At 36.1% G+C, this 13,188-nt stretch overlaps 1 protein-coding gene across 9 annotated transcripts in view; it reads right to left on the bottom strand.

Annotated features, from left to right (window-relative positions):
* dock3 (dedicator of cytokinesis 3) overlaps positions 1–13,188 on the bottom strand; it is a 226,945-nt gene that overhangs the window by 99,443 nt on the left and 114,314 nt on the right. The window contains exon 1 of one of the 9 annotated variants that reach the window (XM_051910300.1): positions 5,031–5,369. The exons of the other annotated variants lie outside the window; for them this stretch is intronic. The gene's annotated coding sequence lies outside the window, so the exon portion shown is untranslated. Of the gene's footprint in view, positions 1–5,030; positions 5,370–13,188 lie in introns of those variants that run through there. 9 annotated transcript variants of the gene reach the window in all.

Here is a 13,188-nt window from a genome sequence, read left to right as displayed (position 1 = left end):
GTGACTAGCTGCCATTTAATAGAAAGTATTAAAGAAGCTAGTGCTAAAAACAAACAAAAAACAAATCCTAATTTAACATGTTTGTCTAACAGGAAACAGACATATTACACAAAACATGAATTTGTAAACCATGAAAAAGCCATTTATTAGCTTTCCATGTCCTCCATTTGAGACTCTTCAGTCAGTGATGGAGTGTGACTCACACTGTTTCACCCACGCTCTATACAGTCACTGCTGATCCTTCAGGAGCTAATGCTAATGCTCACCTGCGCTAGCCGACTCATCTCGCCCCACACGCAGGGGCTCTTCTCTAACCACACATTAGACTCTCAGGTTTTTTTACGGGAAAGAAAACAGATGGGAAATGGTAATCTCAGTAAGACTATTAGCTAAGGATATGTTAGCGATTGTAAAGAAAAATGTGCGTATACAGTATACTACGCAACTTATACAATGGGGGCAAATCGGTAAAACCAAATGACAATATTGATGCAAAGGGGACTCTCACTTGAAATATAAGTTCTTTAAGGAAAAAGACAGTTTATCTTGTCCGAATGCTTCATTTAAAGTACAACTCATGGGAAAGCTGCCACATCTGATACTAAAATGCAACATTAACTTAAGGGTAGTAGGTTTGAATCATTTTCAAACAGTATGACTGTTTTGCTATTTTTATGGTTAATTCTTCAGGGTACTGTCCTGTCTGGAAGGCTTCAGCACTTTGAGATGATTATTAGCAGTGCAGTATCATGTTAACGCAGTCAACTAGCGTAAAATGTTCCAAAATAGCTAAAAAAGTCCATGTGTCTGCAGGGTTTTTCCTGCACTGAAAATATTTTAGGGGGCACCAAAATATATTTTTGTCCCGGCAAATGTTTCTTTGACAATTTAATGTAATGATATCTGCTGTTCTGCCGTAGCCGGGTGCTTTTTTTTTTTTTATGCTCACGTGAGTGTTTGTGTAAGCGCTCTGTGAAGAGCGTTTTTATTTACGTGTTTTTCCAGCGTTGAGCTCTGTAGCCAATCACAGACATATGTGTTGAGTGCATTAACACAATGGCCAATCAGATGCCATTATAGTAAGTCAGAATCCGCTTAAACCGCACAAAACAGTGGATCTTTTGTTCAGCGTGATTGCTGCATGCTCACGAATTCTTTCATTATAACCAACAGAGTATAAACACAATGCTAATAAGAGATTCATTGCACAGTGTAGACAGACGGGCTCATTGATTATAACAGAAGTTTTTTTCAAGAGTGTAGCTTTGTGTACCTCGCATTGTAATTGACAGCTTCAGTGATTATAATGGCAGCGATCTTTGCTCGCTTTCTGTTGTCATACAGCTAACTACACATTGCAAAGTTTCTGGATTAACAACCGTATTTAAATGCATGATAAAAAAAAAAAAAAAAAAAAAAAAAAAACATAGCAATGGATGGAAAAAAACAACAACCTTAAAAAAACTCTGGTCTGAGTATGCTGTGGAGGTATTATTAAGTAGATGACGATCATGCAGTGTATATATAAGAGAGTGTGTGACTTAGTGTGTATGTGCACTAACTGGCTAACACACTAGCGGCAAACCTCTCATGGCCCGACATGACCTTTGCTTAGGCCACGCAATCTCACTTCCCTCGCAGTTACACGCTGCCAAGCAGGACTGTCAGTCAGTCAGTCAGTGTGTGTTTGCGTGTCTTTGCTCTGGGTCAACAAAGGGCGGTGGAAATGACAGACCATATGGGAAGGTCAGACAGTATTGTGGTGATTTTGCAAAGAGAAAACATGCAACAAACTGTTCAGAGACCTGCAACAAACCTCATGTGACCTAGTTGATTTGAAATTCAGCTCTTTTTTACAATAATTTTACAGCAAACATCCAGGCGAGTTCAGATGAAACTCATCTTTGAATTTTGACGGGAATGAAAACGAGGCTGTGAGGGATAGACATACATCTCTTCAGTGGGTTGTACAGTTATTTAATGTGTTTGTTTAAATCTAAAGATTTACGAGGAGTCGCCAACCTCACTCTAATTTGAGGGTTAGGGATGAAACGGTTACCAGTTCGATGATAAACCACAATGCAATTTCTGACTGTTAGTATCACAGTTTAATATTTTAATCATCATTAAAACCATATTTGATTGCCAGGATTTGAAAATACTGTCCAGTATTAAGCAAATTAAGCAACAGTCTCACGCAGACATAGGCATGCAGCGCAGGTTTCGTTTTGTCTGAAAAAAAAATTTAGTAAGAGGTTTTACAACCTTTACAAGCGAGAGCTGAGGAAAATTAAAGTATGAATGAATTCTATGAATGTATCTCCAAAGGGAACTGACTGCCATGAGAAAAGTTTTGATGGCATCTTCTTTTCATCTTTCCTCCGTGTAATGCGTAGTGTTTATAAGTGCAGCATTACTTTGTTTACAGAGGTTACCGGAGAAACTGATCTATTTCTGCTGTTTCATAAGCGCCACCTACTGACAGAGAGTGGATTTACATTTTCATTCAGCCTACCTGCACATTTTTATGCCCTGTTGATTTTTTTTTTTTTTTTTTTTTTTTATCAGTTAATGAAAAATAAGCTAATGCCCTTAATGTTGTTAAGGATTTTGAATGTGAAAATAGGGGTCTCCTGGAAAAAAGGTTGGGAACCACTGATCTAGGAGCTCTATACAGCTCTATATACCTACTGATCTACTTATATTTCTACTTTTCATGCTTCATTTAATATTAGTGCTGTCAAAGCGATTAGTCGCGATTAATCGTATCTAACATAAAAGTTTGTGTGTATTATATATTTTCAAACTTTTATGTTAGATGCTATTAATCTCGATTAATCGATTTGACAACACTATTTAATATGAATTATTAATTAATACTATCAACCATAATGTTCAGCCATAAGGTACAATAGCATTTGTAACAATCTATAATTAGACACAAGCAATAAATTGTATTTCTATGATAAGACAAATCATGAAATGTTACGCGAAGACTTCTGGGAACACTTCTGAGTGAAAACTCAGAAGAAGAATTGAACTAAGTCTTTAATCATGAATCAGATGTCCCAATGGGTCTAAGCTAAAGATCCAGTCCAAGAACTTGAAGAAGGTGAAACATCTTTCCACCTCCAGCAGCCATAAACACTTTACAGTGATACTCTATCTTCTGCTTAACAGTATCTTGGAAACATAAGGAGAAGGAGCTGCTAACCTGTGCAACCGCAAGTCACTTTGGATAAAAGCTTCGGCTAAATGAATAAATGCAAAAAGATCTTAAAGGGACAGTCCACCCAGAAAACGCATACTCTTGTTCTTAACTTGCAGTTCTGTAAGTCGGTCAGATGTTGATTCAGTAACCACTAGATTCAGCCAACTGATTCAGTTCAGTGAAGGATTCATCAAACTGATTCAAACAGATCTTTTTGATTTATATATTAAATCAGTGATTGCCAAACTTTTTTGTCAGCTGAACCCCTTTGCCCTAAAATATTTATTTGAATGACCACCTGAGATTTTAAGTTAATATTTAAATTATTTAACAACACATTTGCATGTTCACTGTTCTCTGGTGTCAGTAAATGGTCACATGGCATGCAAGTAAACAAATTAAATATTTCATCTTTTTTAGTAAGTGATTATTTTACAGTTATGTATTTGACATTTTTATGATTTAATTAATTATTGCCAATTCATTATTTATGAACCCCAGTTTGGGAAACCGACTCAGAGTCATTTGTTCGTGAATTAGACTAAACTTTTGTCTTATTTTTAAACTTGATAGTCCCAGTCCATATTCACTTTAGTTATATGGAAAAGAACGGCCAGGATAAAAATTCTCCTTTGTGTTGTTCAAAAGAAGTCACAAGTAAAGGTTTAGCACGACATGGGAATCAATAAACAATGACAGAATGGTAATTTGTCAGCAAACAGCAAAAAACCAATATGACCACTTCAAAAGGTTTCACGAAACAAGCGCAAAAGATTTTAAAATTATTAAATACTGTGTTGTGAAATGTTCTCTTTATTTTTTTGTACAAAAAGTGAAAGAGACATGTGAAGGCCAAGTATGGTAACCCATACTCTGAATATGTTCTTTGCATTTAACCCATCCAAATTAGTGCACATTTGGAGTAGTGAGTAGTGAACACACACACACACTGCAAACCATGAACACACACCCAGAGCAGTGGGCAGCCATTTTGCTGTGGCGCCCAGGGAGTGGGGGTTAGATGCCTTGCTCAAGGCCACCTCAGTCATCTCCTGCCAGTATTGAGAATCGAACTCGCAACCTTCGGGTTACCAGTTTGACTCTCTAACCATTAGGCCACTATTGCCCCAAAAAAAGCAACTAAATTTGATGGAAACGAGTTTAGAATGACATGAGGGTGAGTAAATGATGACAGAATTGTCATTTGTGGGTGAACTATTCCTTTTAACAGAAAAAAAAAACAACATGACTACTTCAACACATTTTATGAAACAAGCATAAAAGACGTGAACATTAGTGAATACTGGGCATTTGTGATGCGAAATGCTCTTTTTCTTACAAAAGAGCAATTAAATTGGATGAAAATGAGTTTACAACGACATGAGGGTGAATAAATGATGACAGAATTGTCATTTGTGGATGAACTACTCCTTTAAACAGAAAAAAAACAAAACAATGACCACTTCCACACATATTATGAAACAAGCACAAAAGACTTAAATATTAGCAAATACTGGGCATTCACTTTGCGAAATGCTAAATTTTTTGTAAAAAAAAGTGGAATTAAACTTGATGAAAAATGAGAATAAAAGTCACGCAACAAAAGACAAACCCATCATGTACCACAGCAACCCTCAGAAAGCATCACGTTCTAAGGTCATAACCCTGGTTCTACCTGAGGGCCTGAACGCAACTGACAACTACAAGCACAATATCTACTCTGTCAAACAAGACCAACATGCCTTGCAATATGCATCAATGCGCTATATGGTCTCAAATTTCTACTTTTGACGGTAAAGTAAGAAACGGCACTACTTACCGCTATAGACCATCATGTCTTTTCTCCAACTGCTCCTGTGCAGCCGCCCTAAACATGCAGAAATCATAGGCTGTCAAATACCTCGATCCCTCTTCCTCTGCAACTGGTCTCTCCCTCTCTCTCTCTCTATCTCTATCACACGCGCATTCAGACACACGTTGCCACCCACGTCAACCAGGAGCGCATGCTTTCCAGAGCAGCGTGCAGTATACATGTAGAAACTCTTCCTCTCGCGCGCTCTAATTTATCGCAAATCTATTTTGGACAGCGCTTGTGATTGCGCTCCCTCTTCCTGAAGTCTTGCCTTTCTTTCCCTCATTCTATTGGACTTACCTAACTAGCGCTGTGTGAAGCTCTCGGCAGCCCACACGCACACACACACGCTCCCTCCCTCGCCGTCTCTGAAGAAACACAGAGGCATGCCAGGGATGCTTGCCATTGGACGAAACCGCTGCCAGTTTGCTTTCCGGAGCTGTGCCTCCCAAACACGCTGTCTTCAGCTGACAGAGATGAGTGCGAGCCTTCCCACTGAATCAGTATCAAACACCAACATCATGCTAATATCCAAAAACAAGACTTTCACATTTAATGAAAATGTGAGTGGTACATAAAAGTCACTGCTATTATGCTAAGGTGTTCAGGGTGGTTGTTAAGTGGTTGCTAGTGTGTTCTGGGTGATTGCTAGGTGGTTACTAATGTGTTCTGGTTGCTAAGGTGTTCAGGGTGGTTGTTAAGTGGTTGCTAAGGTGTTCTAAGTGGTTGCTAGGTGGTTGGTAAGGTGTTCAGGATGGTTGCTAGGTGGTTGCGAAGGTGTTCTGCTGCTAAGGTGTTCTGAGTGATTGCTAGGTGGTTGCTAAGGTGTTCTGGGTGGTTGTTAGGTGGTTGCTAGGTGGTTGCTTACTAAAACTATCAAATATTGTTTTCGGTATTGAAATAAAAGCAGAAATAAAATAAAATATACATATTAGATGTACAACTTAAACTTTAAAAAACAAAACAAAAGCACATAAAGTGACTAAAATTTTAAAATTAAAATAAACACTGAGAATATAAAAATAAAAGCTTAATCTAAATATTAAATCCTGTAATAGTATATAAATAATATTTTATGCAGTTTTCTGGCAGATACAGAAAGGCAGATAATTATTTCATGATATGGCTGATAACTGATAAAAGGTAGATATTAAAAATCTATACTATTCTTTATAAATAAATAAATAAATAAAGCAAATTTATGCATCACAAAAAAAATGTACAGTATGAAAAAAGGTAAAAGTACAAAGATTAATATGATTTGCCAAAGAATATATTGAAGTGTTATTAAATTAGTGTTTTTAAAGAGTAACGTTTAGTTGAGAGTTAGATGATGATAATCATTTTATATAATAATCATTTAAAAATTTATAATAATAAACATAAATATCCAAAATTGAGCAAGATATTTCCAATATGGACCAATACTGATAAATTATGTCCAAAAGAAGCTGTCTTAGCAAGCATGATTATGCTTAAAAAAAGTGAGTTCAATCACTTTGATGATTTGAGGTATTATTCATGTTCTAACATCTTTAAATATGTTCCTCAGCAAACACCACTGATGTGATAGGCTCAAACATTTCTCATGACCACCTAATTTCACAGAGATGAGTGGCAAATGTGGCGTCTTGGCAAGCTGACAATGTTCAAACAAAACTACCATGCACCACCTACAATCATACTGATTAGGCACATATTGCTGCTCTAAAGCAATGAATCAAATCCAAGCCCACAATCTTGGGCTATTCTGTCCAGGTGCAGCTATCAGATTGTTCAAATATGGATTCCAGGAAGCTTTTGTCAGATCGTGAGGCTGATATTCTCACTCATGGATGGGTATTACAAATTGTGTGAGTCCTTGAAAACAGCGAGAGATCCGCAAGAAGCCACACTAGCTGAGCGAGGCATCTGTGCGGCCATATTGTTATGAAGGACCAGTCAGTCTGTGGCACTGATGCTGAAACTGATCCATATTGTGTAAGTGAACTTCCACTTGCAACAAAGCAACTTTTTGTGTTGTAAGTAGTGTTGGGGAACTTGGGAAAAGAAGTATGTGTGAGTGGAAAAGTGACTAAAGGTGAGTCCATCCTAAAGTGGTCTGGGTAAAGGACAACAATGTCATCAAACACTTAATGCTACAGAAAAATTCAACTAAATGTGATGTAAAATCACCATTAAAACTTGGTAAGCAGGAAGAATATTTCCTTAAAGGTTAAGCATGTCATTTTTGCATCACTAACAGCACCAAACAGAACTGCAAAAATAACTCTCCCCATCAGCCACTGGTTGAATAAACAGGTAGCCCTGCCCTAAACTCACACCATAGGCTGAGAGAGTCAGCTGACTAAAACAAGCAAACTGCACTTCTGTTTAGTGCCACTAGAGCCAAATTATACACTTGCAGTTTAGAATCTTTGCTCATTTTTAAAGTGATTACTTTGGAGAAAATTAGAAAACAAGCTTCAGCTTCGACTGGGAACATTGTGTTTCAAAATATGATATATAATGGTTGGACTGAAACAGCTCCAACAAATAAGCTCCAAATGGTCCTGGATAATAATGCAATGGGTGGGGGCGGAATGAATCACAATGCATTATGGGTAGACGGTGAGAGAGCTATCCTTTGATAGAGAAAAAATAGATTAAAGCAGAAGACAATGAGGTCTTCTTCTTGTTTGTCCATATCTGTGTGTCTTTTTTTTTTCTTTTCTTTTTTTTTAACCAAGTTTACAGCATGAAACATTCATAAAACTTTAAAACAGGAATCTTCCTGCTGTGACTGGATACACTGAGCTCACTAAGAAAGAAATATCTGCAATTTCACTGCACAAAAGGGCCAGATAAATGAGGGGTTTGTGGGTAGGAGTTGAGAGGACTAGAGTACAATACCAGAATCTTCGATGGAAAAGTTCAAAGATGAGGAACAACCTATAAATCAGAGATCATTTCCAACGAGTCACACATATCTTCGCTAATGGATTGAGACGTGACAGGCAAAAATAAAGCTAAAAATACAGCCCTCCTCCATCATATCTTTTGTCACTGTGACTCTATATATAAAGTGCAGTCGATCCCAGATCTGCTTGTTGTAAACCTGTTGGGCACGCTGCTCCTTTATGCCAGAATTCACCGGAATGTTCCAGCTGAATGAGTCACTCGGTGTGAATCATCATCCTGAGTCTCAGAGCAGCGCGGAGCCCAGAGAGACTCGGTTAACACTGTATTACACACCTTATATCCCGCCGTCACACATGTATAGCCATCACTGGACTGTACCTGATACAATATTGGGGATCTTTGCACACATATATCCTTTACATGTCTATTTGACGTGAGCATTTGCAACTGGAAGTGTTTTTAGCATTTTTACTAATTAGGCAATATCACATGAGCAAAAGATCAGCATGGTTGTGACTAACAGCATAATTGCAATTGTGATCTTGCTTTTACACAACAGTTCAATTAACAAGACATTAATATAATAATTACTATAAGATAAAATGTTATATAATATAGAAATTATATACATAAATTATATATATATATTATATTATGTAATATTTTAAAACTAATCATATTAATGAAATAATATTGTATATTAATAATTATGTATAAATATATTAACAATAAGATTATTAAGATTATTTAATTTAATAGACACTGTCTATTTCTGATTTGTCATTGAAAAAATCCAAACAAAGCCACAAAAGGATCAACTGTTTAATTCCTGAATGAATCAGTGTTTATTATTATTATTAAAATTGGTTAAGGCAATGATTCAATGATTTATTCATAAAAAAGTCACCTATTTTGTTCCTGAACGAATCTGTGTTTTTGAATGAATTAATAAATCAGTGTTTCAGTTGAGGGATTGATTCAATGACTCATTCATGCAAAGAGTCACTTGTTTCATACCTGAACAAATCAGTGTTTTTGAATGAATCGTTTGAGTGAATGATTTGATTATTCATTCATAAAGAGAACAATGAAATAAAACAATAAAAATGCATTTGAACAAATCAGTTAAGTAAATCATTAAATGGTTCACTCTTACAGACAGTTACTTGTTTTATTCCTGAATTAATCAGTGCTTTAAACAAATTGAGTCAATGATTCGCTCACAAACACAGTCTCCTGTGTTGTTCCTGAACAAATGAGTATTTTTGAATAAATCACTTGAGTCAATGATTTGCTCACAAAGACAGTCGCCTGTTTTTTTCCTGAAGGAATGAGTATTTTTGAATAAATCAGTTGAGTCATTGATGTGCTCATAAAGACAGTCACTTGACAAATCAGCATTACTGAACAAATTAGCTAAATGAATGATTAAATTATTCACTTATAAAGACAGTCACTAATAAAGAGAAATTTTGTTCCTGAATGAATCAGTCTTTTTAAACAAATCAGTTGAGTCAATGAGTCAATGATTTGCTAATAAAGACATTAGTTGTGTTTGACTTGAAGAGGCACTGCATAGACCAATCGGTGTATGACATCAAAGCATATAGAGCCGTCTGATCACGAATCACTCTCGCGGTACTTTGATGTCATACACCAATGGGTGTTTCAAGTCAAACTCATTTAATCATTTGTTTAATTTCTTAACAAGTCAGTGTTAATAAATAAAACTATGCTTCTGAACAAATCAGTTGAGTAAATGATTAAATGATTCACTCGTAAATAGTGGTGGGAATCGCAGGGTACCTCACGATATGATACAATCACGATATACGGCTCACAATAACGATAATATCACGATACAGCGATTCTGCGATAATCGTTATATTGCTAGACAGTCCTTTAATGATACATCATGATATCTGTCTAACTATGAAAACAAAATGCCAGTGAAAAGGTTAAATGGAGATTTTCTCTCTTTATTAAAGTCTGTGATTGGCTACAATGATCAATGCATCCAAAACATACTGTAAATATACATCTTACAATATGATTCACACGGGAGCGTTTGAAAGCAGGTGTCTATCAGAGGATCCCTAATATATCCGCTGATAGACGAATCTGCTGATAGACGGCTGTTTTCAAATGCTCCCTTGTATATCTGTGTAAGCGCTCGGTGAAGAACGTCAAAGATGTCTACGTTTGTCACATCAATGGTATAAAAGCCTAAGTGCGTCTAGACTTCGAACTTAAATGTGCCTAGGCCAAATATTATTTTACTCACACTGCTGTTCGCCATCCCATTAAAAACCTCTTTTCCTTAGGCTAGTTAACTTATGTTCACGTTTCCCTCATTCATGTGTTGAATGCCGCCTTGAAGTAGTGACGCTGGGAGCAGAGAAATCTATTTAGAGCGCCTTATTTTATTAATTAAAATATCAATATTTGGCGCCAGCGTATCGATTCTCATATCGCACAGAGAAGGACGACGATATATCGCCCTATTGATATTTTGTCCCACCCCTACTCATAAAGCTAGTCACTTATTTAATTCCTGAATGAATCAGTGCTTTTAAACAAATTGGTTGGTCAACGATTCATTCATAAAGAGAGTCACCTGTTTTGTTCCTGAATAAGTCAATGTTTTTGAACAAATCACTTGAGTGAATGATTAAATAATTCACCCATAAAGACAGTCATTTGTTTCATTCGTGAATCAGTGTTTTTTAACAAATCTGCTGAATGAATAATACAATCACTTGTTCATTTAGTCAGTCACTTGTTTCATTCCTGTATGAATCAGTACTTCAGACAATAGGGTGATTCAACGACTCATTCATAAAGTCAGTCACTTGTTTTGTTCTTGAATGAATCAGTGCTTTTTAACAAATTGGTCGAGTCAATATGTGTGTTAGACTTGAAGCGGTACTGCGCAGACCAAACGGTGTACAACATCAAAGTATCGCGATAGCAATTAGAGAGCAGACGGTTCCGTATGTTTTCGAATCGCTCTCTACTTCGATGTCGTCGGTCTGCGTAGTGCTGCTTCATGTCGAACACACCTAATGATTAAATGATTCATTCATAAAGACAGTGACCTGTTTTGATCAAATCAGTTTTTGACCAAATCAAGTCAATGATTTAATGATTTGCTTATAAAGACAGTCATTTGTTTTATTTCTGAACACAAGAGTGTTACTGAATGAACAAGTTGAGTGAATGATTCAGTGAATTGCACATATATTGAGTCACTTGTTTCATGCCTGTATGAATCAGTGCTTTAGTGAATCAGTGGTTTTGAATAAATTAGATCACAACGTTTTTCAAATTGTATGAGTTTGAATGTATAAATCCAAACTTTAAGATGTTTATTAGCTGTTTGTGCATAAAATGACTCTTAAAAACAAAGAAAAAAACAAAACAAAACTGAGTATCCAAATACCTTTTGGGGTAACTATACTGTTTTGTGCTGAATTTTAAGTGTGAAAATTCTTCCTGACAACAAAAACATTAATCATTCATACAGATACAAGTAATACTATATGGAAATAACTCACAATTTGAGATGCCTACAGACAATCTGATCAATTTCATTCTGATTCACTTTCATTTTCATTCTTGTGGGAGGCTCAGTTCAAAAATGCCAAAAATAAAGATTATCACTGAGTATCGTCTTTGGTGATGAAGTGTAAAAATTCCCTCTTATTTTAGTTCGTCCTTTCTTGCTATCTTTTTTCCTCCACAAACGCACTCAGGCTATCTGTCAGGTCATCTCCGGGTATCTCCTGTTCTCTCGTTTCGCTCATCAGTGATTGATAACACAACTGCACAACTAGTTGCTTAGCAACCTTTCAAAGAACTGCAGGGCAATGCAGGAAAATTTCTGACACTCCACAACAAAACTATCTGCATTAGCAAACACGTAGCACTTATTATCAACGAAGTGTTATGCTTTACGCTTTAAAGACTGTAGATACATTAAACATGAAAATAAACTGCCATTTTGAGCACTTTATATGGAGAATGCAATATGTTAATTATTAGGACTCCCCTTGTGACATGTTATCATAAGTGTGCATGTATTCAGTGAGTGAGTGAGTAATTAGACTGATTCAAACCGATTGTCTTTTTGAGTCTTAAATCAACCAATTAGATCGAGCCATTTTTAGCGACAGCACAGTGTTAAAGGAGACGACAAACAGGCTGAAGCATTATCATTAAGCCCAGATAACAATAGGGCTAAACACTAAAAATACACAGGAAATGGAGTAGGGTTGCCTTGGGAAGGTGGTAATATGCCTCATTCTGAGTACAAGCTGTGCATTAAGAGTTCTCTGGATCCTCTTGCCTCTGGAAAATTCCGGTTTGTCTTTTTGCGATCGAGACGCCCCGCTGCGGCCATTTGTGAAATTTGTTTAGACAAAGTGGGCACTATGGTGGGCGAGAAAATAAGAGAAAGCGAGACAGACGGAGGGAAAGAGGGAGGGTGAGGAGGAGTAGAAGAGATGTAGCTAAGAAAGAGAAACTTGACATTGCTGAAGAGTAAAAAAAGTTATGAGAGTTATGTTTGAATACTATGGGTGGACAAATTATTAAAAATTAAATAATTAAATATTTAACTATTTAAACAAATCATTATATAATAATTAAATTTTTAAGTAATAAATTCATGTTTTAATAAAACATACAAATCATTAATTACTTATATTTAAAAATGAAATCAGGGATGAAACAAACTCTCTTTGAGCAAATCATTGACTGAACGGATTTGTTCAAAAACGAAGTACTCAAAATTAAACCACCAAATTATTAAATCACCAACTGATAATTCAATTACTTATTTAATTATTAATTCAGGAATGAATCAAGTGACTATTTTATGAGCAAATCATTGAATCCGTCACATGGATGCTCTGTTTAATGTATTTTGGTTTCATTTTCACTCTGTCTGCTTTGTTCCCGTTTGCCTGAGTTCTCATTTGCCTCCTCTTGTTTGTTAATATAATTACTCATTAGTTCCCTCATTTGCTTCACCTGTGTTTACCTAATTATCTTTGTTTGCTCCTAGTATTTATATGCCTGTGTTTCAGATCTCATTTGTCGGTTCTCGTTAATGTTTATGCTAGTTTGGTTATGGTAAATCTTCTATTAATAAAGTTTATTGCACTGATCATCTTCCTCATCCTGCTTACCTAGACAGAATCATTCACTCAACTGATTTGTT

This window comes from Ctenopharyngodon idella, chromosome 10 (assembly GCF_019924925.1).
Source record: "Ctenopharyngodon idella isolate HZGC_01 chromosome 10, HZGC01, whole genome shotgun sequence".
In the NCBI taxonomy this organism is placed as follows: Eukaryota; Metazoa; Chordata; class Actinopteri; order Cypriniformes; family Xenocyprididae; genus Ctenopharyngodon; species Ctenopharyngodon idella.
Note: the sequence above shows the minus strand (reverse complement) of the source record. Positions and strands in the feature narration are given on the sequence as shown.